This window comes from Mustela nigripes, chromosome 2, assembly GCF_022355385.1.
Source record: "Mustela nigripes isolate SB6536 chromosome 2, MUSNIG.SB6536, whole genome shotgun sequence".
NCBI classification, from domain to species: domain Eukaryota; kingdom Metazoa; phylum Chordata; class Mammalia; order Carnivora; family Mustelidae; genus Mustela; species Mustela nigripes.
In genome coordinates this window covers 13,734,656-13,742,333 of record NC_081558.1, presented here as the reverse complement: position 1 = coordinate 13,742,333, position 7,678 = coordinate 13,734,656, and the positions used below count along the sequence as shown (strand labels likewise).

At 47.0% G+C, this 7,678-nt stretch overlaps 1 protein-coding gene across 3 annotated transcripts in view; it reads left to right on the top strand.

The window, feature by feature from the left end:
* Positions 1 to 5,986: 5,986 nt before the first annotated feature.
* The window catches only part of JAK3 (Janus kinase 3), a 17,662-nt gene continuing 15,970 nt past the window's right edge, over positions 5,987 to 7,678 (top strand). Inside the window, exon 1 of one of the 3 annotated variants that reach the window (XM_059389396.1) lies at positions 5,987 to 6,093. The gene's annotated coding sequence lies outside the window, so the exon portion shown is untranslated. The remainder of the gene's footprint in view (positions 6,094 to 7,678) is intronic. The other 2 variants (XM_059389395.1, XM_059389394.1) reach the window with 2 other exon arrangements.

Genomic DNA, 7,678 nt, shown 5'->3' with positions numbered 1-7,678 from the left:
CCGGCACCCTCTTCTCTGCCCTTTCCACTGCCAGGCAACCTGATCTGCTCTGTCACCAAGAATAGTTCGCTTGTTCCAGAATGTTATATGTACGTAAGCTTTGTGCTTGGCTTCTTTCCCTCAGCACGATGATTCTGAAATTGTTCCAAGTTGTTGCACGTATTAGTAGTTCATTACCACATTTTTTTTCTTTTAGAGAGACAGCGCACACTTGTGTGAGTGGGGGATGGGCAGAGGAAGAAGGAGAGAGAAGACTCGAGCTAACTCCACGCTAAGCACCAGTCTAATGCCAAGCTCGATCTCAGGACCCTGAAATCATGACCTGAGCCAGAGCCAAAAGTTGGACGTTTAACAGACTGAGGCACCAGGCGGCCCCCCCCCCCTTTTTTTTAACCAAGTTGAGTTCCACTGTGTGTGTGGCCGGACCAGAGGGGGTTCCTCTGTTGAGCTGGGAGAACATCTGAATTGTTTTCTATTTAGAACTATTACAAATAAAGCTGCTCATGAGCCTGCATGCACAAGCCCTTGTATAGACACAGGATTTAACCTCTCTAAATGCGTAGGAGGAAAAGAGCTGGGTCCTACTGTAAGAAACGGCTAGACTGTTCGCCACAATGGCTGCGCTATTTTGCATTTCCACGAGCAGCACATCAGGAGCACTTGCTATTGTCTTTTTTTTTTTTTTAAGATTTTATTTATTTATTTGACAGAGAGAGAGAAAGAGAACACAAGCAGGGGGAGCAGAAGGAGAGGGAGAAGCAGGTTCCCTGCTGAGCAAGGAGCCCAATGTGGGGCCCGATCCCAAGACCCTGGAAGCATGACCTGAGCCAAAGGCAGACGCTTAACCGACTGAGCCACCCGGGTGCCCCATTGCCTGTCTTTTTAGTTTTGTTCATCCTACTGGGTGTAAAGGGCTGTCTCACATTGGTTTATATCTGCGTTTACCTCTGGCTAATGATTTTGTGCATCTTATGTGTGCTTCTTGGCCATTCATATATCCTCTTCAGTGAAATGTCTACTCATATCTGTTGCATGTATTATTTTTTTTTAAGGATTTATTTATTTTAGAGAGAGAGGGAGAGTGCAGGGGGTAAGGACAGAGGGAAACAGAGAGAAAATCTCAAGCAGGCCCTATACCAGCACCAACCCCACATGGGCTCCATCCCATGACCCTGAAATCAGGACCTGAACCTAAACCAAGAGTTGGATGCTTAATTGACTGTGCCACCCAGATGCCCCTGTTGTCCATATTCTAATTGAGTTGTCTTGTATTGTTGAATTGTAAAGGTTATTTATAGATTCTGGATACAGGTTTTGTTTATTTAACATGCATTTTTAGTATTTTCTCCTGATCTGTGTTTTGCCTTTCTGTTTTCTCAGTGATATCTTAGAAGAGCAGAACTTTTTTATTTTGATTAAGCCAAATTTATCATTTTTTTCCAGGTAAGAAAACATTATCTGCCCCAAGTTTGCTAAGATTTCTTCCTTTTTTTTTTCCCCTCTGCCCGCTGCTCCCCCTGCTTGTGCACTCTCTCTCTCTGACAAATAAATAAATAAAATCTTTTAAAAAATGAGTTTTGTTATTTTAGGTCCTTTGTAATTCTATATAAATTTTAAAGTCAGAGCTAATTTCTGGAAAAAAAAAATTTCCTGCTGAATCAGAAATCCGTTTGGGGAGAATTGACATCTTAACAACACTGAATCAGTCAATCTATGAACATTTTTCATATGAATCATATGAACATTTTTCAATTTATTTAGGTCTTCATGCATTTTGCTTGGTAGTATCTGTAGTTTTTAGTGCAGATATCTTATACTTCTTTTGATAGATTTACTCCTATATATTTAATTTTTTTGGTGCTGTTGCAAATAGGATTTTTTTAAAACAATTTCACTTTCCAACTGTTTGCTATTATATAAGAGAATATATAGTATAGGGCACCTGGGTGGCTCAGTCAATTAAGTGTCTGCCTTTGGCTCAGGTCATGGTCCCAGGGTCCTGGGATCAAGCCCCGCATTGGGCTCCCTGCTCAGTGGGGAGCTTTCTTCTCTCTCTCCTTCTGCCTACTGATCTGCATAGTTGTACTCTCTCTCTCTCTCTCTGTCAAATAAAGAAATAAAATATATATATATATATATATTTTAAAGAGAGAGATTACAAGTAGGCAGAGAGGCAGACAGAGAGAGAGAGGAGGAAGCAGGCTTCCCGCTGAGCAGAGAGCCCGATGCGGGACTCGATCCCAGGACCCTGAGATCATGACCTGAGCCGAAGGCAGCGGCTTAACCCACTGAGCCACCCAGGCGCCCAAGAAATAAAATATTTTTAAAAAATCAGATGTGGGGTGCCTGGGTGGCTTAGTGGGTTAAAGCCTCTGCCTTCAGCTCGGGTCATGATCCCAGGGTCCTGAGATCAAGCCCCGAGTCCGGGTCTCTGCTCGGCGGGGAGCCTGCTTCCCCCTCTCTCTGACTGCCTCTCTGCCTACTTGTGATCTCTCTCTCTGTGTCAAATAAATAAATAAAATCTTTAAAAAAAATCATATGTAATATATAAGAATTCAATTGAATTTTGTATATTAACTTTTAAACTTGTGAACTTGCTAAATAAATTTATTAGTTCTAGTAGTTATCATAGATTCCCTTGGATTTTTTACATTATAAATAATCATATCATCTGCAAATAGTTTAACTTCCTCCTTTCTAATCTTTTACCTTTTATTTATTTTTCTAGCCTCATTGTAATGACTATGACCTCTAGAGGGATGTTGAATAGAAGTGGTGAAAATGGACATCCTGGTCTTCTCTCCAATCACAGCAGGAAACAATTCAGTCTTTCACATTAAGTAAAATATTACCTATAGTTTTTTCTTGTAGATGCTTCTTACCAGATTGAGGACATTTCCATTCACACCTACTTTGCTAAAAGTTTTTATGAATAGTTGTTGAATTTGGTCAAATCTTTCCTACATCCCTTGAAATGATCTATGGTTTCACTGTGTGTTTTTTTTAAAGGTTTTTAAAAAATATTTTATTTATTTATTTGAGAGAGAGAGAGCACAAGCAGGGGGAGCAGCAGAGGGAGAGGGAGAAGCAGGCTCCCCACTGAGCAGAGAGCTGAATGTGGGGCTTGATCCCAGAACCCTGGAATCATGACCTGAGCCAAAGGCAGATGCTTAACCAACTGAGCCACCCAGGCGCCCCTTCACTGTGTTTTGAATTTGCATTTCTCTTAATATGAGTGAGGTGAGCATCTTTTTCTGTTTATTATTTTTTAAATATTTTAATTATTTATTTGAGAGAGAGAGAGTGAGCACGAGGGAGCACAAGCAGAGTGAGAAGCTCAGGGAGATGCAAACTCCTCACTGAGCGGGGAGCCTGACGTGGGACTTGATCCCAGGACCCTAAGATCATGACCTGAGCCAAAACCAAGAGTCGGACACTCAACCCACTGAGCCACCAGACACTCCTCTTTTTCTGGGTTTAAGAGCCATTTGTATTTCCTTTTTTGTGACTTCTGGGTTGATATTCTGTTAAGTTATTAGCATTTTCTTATTGTTTTCCAGGAGGTGCTTGTATAATGAAGATATTTTATTTATAATACGAGTTCACATTTGTTTCCAGTTTCATTTGTTTATATTTTGACTGCATTTATGGGCTTTTTGCCAGCAGAAAATTTGGAATGTTTACATCACTAAAGTTTCCAATTTGTTCTTTTTTTTTTTTTTTTTTTTAAGATGTTGTTTATTCATTTGACAGAGAGAGAGCACAATGAGGGGGAGCAGGAGATAGAGAGGGAGAAGCAGGCTCTCTGCCGAGAAAGGACCCTGATGCCGGGCTTGACCCCAGCGCCCTGGGATCATGACCTGAGCCAAAGGCAGGTCTGACTGAGCCCCCCAGGGACCCCTTCCCTGAAACTTCCTGATGGAGCTTTCACATACCCCTCTCTGGGGCTGAGGGTGTCACCTTTGTCCTTACCTTCTTCCCTTCCTGCTCATTCTCAAAATGCCACAGTGACCATCACACTGGAGTTGTCAGCCTCTAGAAACTCACGGTCTTTCCTGGAGGGCAGGAGCCTCCATCTCGGGGCCAGGGGTGGGAGTAACATTTGCATTCTTCTCTGCTGAAGTCACCCAGGAAGTAAAAGAAGGATGTTACCTCTAAGTCCCTGTGCAGGACTTCCTGCCTCTAGCCTGCTGGGGCTCCGCCTGTACCGAGGTTACACTCATAACCCTCCCTCCACCCACAAGGCCCCACCGATGCTTCCAGGCAAGTCTCAGAGCAGTAGGTCCCTAACACACGGCCCTTCTCAGAAACGTTGTGACCTGGTCCTCTGGTCCAGTCTCCCAGCCTTTGCCTGGGCTGTTCCCTCTGCAGGAGCTCCCCACACCTCCAGATTACTCTTTGGCTAATCCCACTTGTCCTTGGATTTCAGTATCAAAGCCATTTCCTCCAGGAAGCCCTCCCAGACTCAGGGCCTCTCCTAGCAGCCTGCAGGGCCCCTGAGACAATTATTGGGTTTATGATTATTATTTTAAGTTTATTTATTTATTTAGGGGTGTCTGGGTGGCTCAGTCAGTTGAGTATCTGCCTTCAGCTCAAGTCATGATCCCAGGGTCCTGGGATCGAGCCCCATGTTGGGCTCCCTGCTCAGTGGGGAGCCCGCTTCTCCCTTCCACCTCCTTCCACCATGCTTTCGCTCTCTCTTGTTATTTTTCTCTCTCTCTCAAGTAAATAAATAAAATCTTAAAAAAAAAAAAAAAGATGTTTATTTAAGTAATCTCTGCACCCCATATGGGACTCAAACTCATGACCTGGAGATTGAGAGTCACATGCTCTTCCAACTGAGCCACCCAGGCCCCCCGTCCCAAAGTCAAGTTTCGGACCTGTAATGGGATTATCGAGATGAAAGAGTTCTCTAAAATCTATCCTCCAGGGGCACCTGGGTGACTCAGTCATTAAGCGTCTGTCTTTGGCTCAGGTCATGATCCCAGGGTCCTGGGATCAAGCCTGGCATCAACCTCCCCACTCGGTGGGAAGCCTGCTTCTCCCTCTCCCACTTTCCCTGCTTCTGGTCCCTCTCTCACTATGTCTTTCTCTGTCAAGTAAATAAATAAAATCTTAAAAAAAAAAATCTGTCCCCCAAACTCTACTTTCTGTGGGTAAGGACACTGGGCCAGTTCTCACGGAGACGCTGCCCTAGCTGCCTGCCTCCACTCAGGACAACCTCAGGGTCGTGGAAAAAAGTGATCAGACCCAACCTGCTCACGGCTCTATTCCCTCCAACTTCTTACCTCTTCCTGCCGTTCCTGCCTCCTCTCGGCTCAAACTGCTCATCTCAGTCCACCTCAGGGCCTTTGCACTTGTGGTGACCTCCACCAGGTGTGCTCTTTGCTCCTCCTGCTTCAGATCCCAGCTCAGCTCATCATGACCTCTGCATGGAGGTCCCTCCACTGCCATCACCTTCCTTTCCTTGTCATCCATAATTAGTAACTGTCTCTCTGGCAGACCAGAAGGTGAGGTGAGCCTGTTTCTAGGCTGGGCATAGGGCATGGTGCACAGAACGGGCCCGCTATTCCTCCTAGGGTCTCGTGGGAGAAATACCTGACGAACTTGACCTTCGTCTGGCAACTTTCCTGACTCCTTCCTGGGTAGATCTAACCCTGTTCCCTACCCTGGGTGCGACATTAGTTCTGCTTAAATACCCAACCCAGATGTGCCTCAGATGGGTTAGCTGAGGCCCAAGGAGCTGGGGCATTACCAGGCCCCCCCAGGGAATGAGCAGTCCAGAGCCTGCTGGGAACCCCTCTGTGACCGGGGCCCTTCTCTGTGCCGTCACTCCTCCCTTTAGGTCCAGGGTTTCCAGTACCCTGTCTGAGGAGGGCCACGGCCCGCAGAGGCTTCTGGAACTTTTCTGCCCCTCTGCGGCCAGGCCCTTTCCCCTCCCCGTCCCCATCCCCCACATGGCCACAACTTTCAGTAAGTGACAGCAGCTCAGGAAGCTGAGGGGCCCACACAGGAAGGAGCCCAGTGGGACTTTCCTCCGGCTGCCGCCCTGCTCTGCCCTCCTGTCCTTAGCCCGGGGTTCCCAGCTGCCAGGTAAGAGCTGGTGGGGCCACATGGCTCTGGGGTGGGGGTTGGGGATACTGTGCAAAGGGTTGTGGCTGGGGACAAGGCAAGGCCTCTGAGGAAAGATACCAGACAGACAAAAGCTGGGCGTGACGGGCTCGGTGGCCTCTGGCACAGTGCTCCTCTCTCCGGGCCTCAGATTTTATTGCATAAAATGACCTCAGATTCCCAGCTCTGTGGACTTGGATGAATCTCTGTACCTTGGGCCTGGAGTTCACGGCCTCCAGGGGCACAGTTCCCCTCCTTCACCCTCCTAGGACCCAGGCCAGAGCCTAGGGTGACCAACCAACTGTAGGGTTTATGGGACTTTGGGTGCTAAGTCAGGGAAATCTTTCTGTGTCCCAAACACCACCTCTGATTTTTCCCCTTTTTTTTTTTCCCTCAAGTTATAAAATATATACATATCTTTAAGATTGATTTTAAACAAAATGCACAAACTCTATGATTCCATTTACATAAAGGTGCAAAGACCATGATTAAGTCCACTCTTAGAAATAGGACAGTGACAACCTCTGAAGGGAGTGAGAGAGGCCCCAGGGCTCCTGGGACTGGGAATTCCTTGTCTGGGAGCTGGTGACATGGGGGTGTCCCTAGGGGAAAGCTCCCTGCCCCTCACGCCCTCCCTCCCCGTCAGGAACTGCTAAACCACAGTGTCAGGGACCTTCCTTCCCAGTTTGGCTGGCTTCGGTCAAGTGCTCGTTGGGCATGTCACCAAGAACAGTGCCAGTTAGTGAGGATAAAAAACGTTGACCCCTTGGGCTCAGCTCAGCAAACCAAGCGAGGTGGGCAGTGAGTGCATCTCACAGTTGAGAAAATGGCATGTCAGCAATGGGAGCCCTGCCAGGGTCACGAAGCTTGAATATGGTGGGGTTGGGATTTGAACCCAGAGCCTAGGGTCTTCCCAGCTCCAGGCTTTTAGGCTGGGTTTGCTAAAACCTCATTAATGTTGTCCCCTCCCCCACCTCCTACTATTATTCTGGAACGTGGTTTTTTTGTTTTTAAGATTTTTATTTATTTGAGAGAGAGTGAGTGAGGAGGAGAGAGAGTTAGAGCACTGGAGCACAAGCGGGGGGAGGGGCAGAAGGAAAGAGAGAAGCAGGGAGACTGATCTGGGGCTCCATCCCAGGACCCTAGAATCATGACCTGAGCCAAAGGCAGACACTTAACCGACTGAACCACCCAGGTGCCCCTGGAACATGGTTTTTTACCCAATATTTTCTTTGCATCTTCTTTATTCAGGTCAGTATAAGTGGATCTTGTCCATCTACTACTGCCTTTTCCTTGCTGGGTTTGAAGCCCAGCCCTTCCCTCTGCCTAACCAGGGGTCCTGAGGTCTGGGAATAAAGGGTGAGAGGCAATTTCCTCCTGGGCTCATTCCAGGGAGGTCTTCATACTACAGGGGCTTAAACAGTGGGAGTGATAAAGGGTACAGAGAAGGTGATGGTGGTGGGCGGATAAGACACAGAAGTCCCGGGCGCCTGGGTGGCTCAGTGGGTTAAGCTGCTGCGTTTGGCTCAGGTCATGATCTCAGGGTCCTGGGATCGAGTCCCGCATC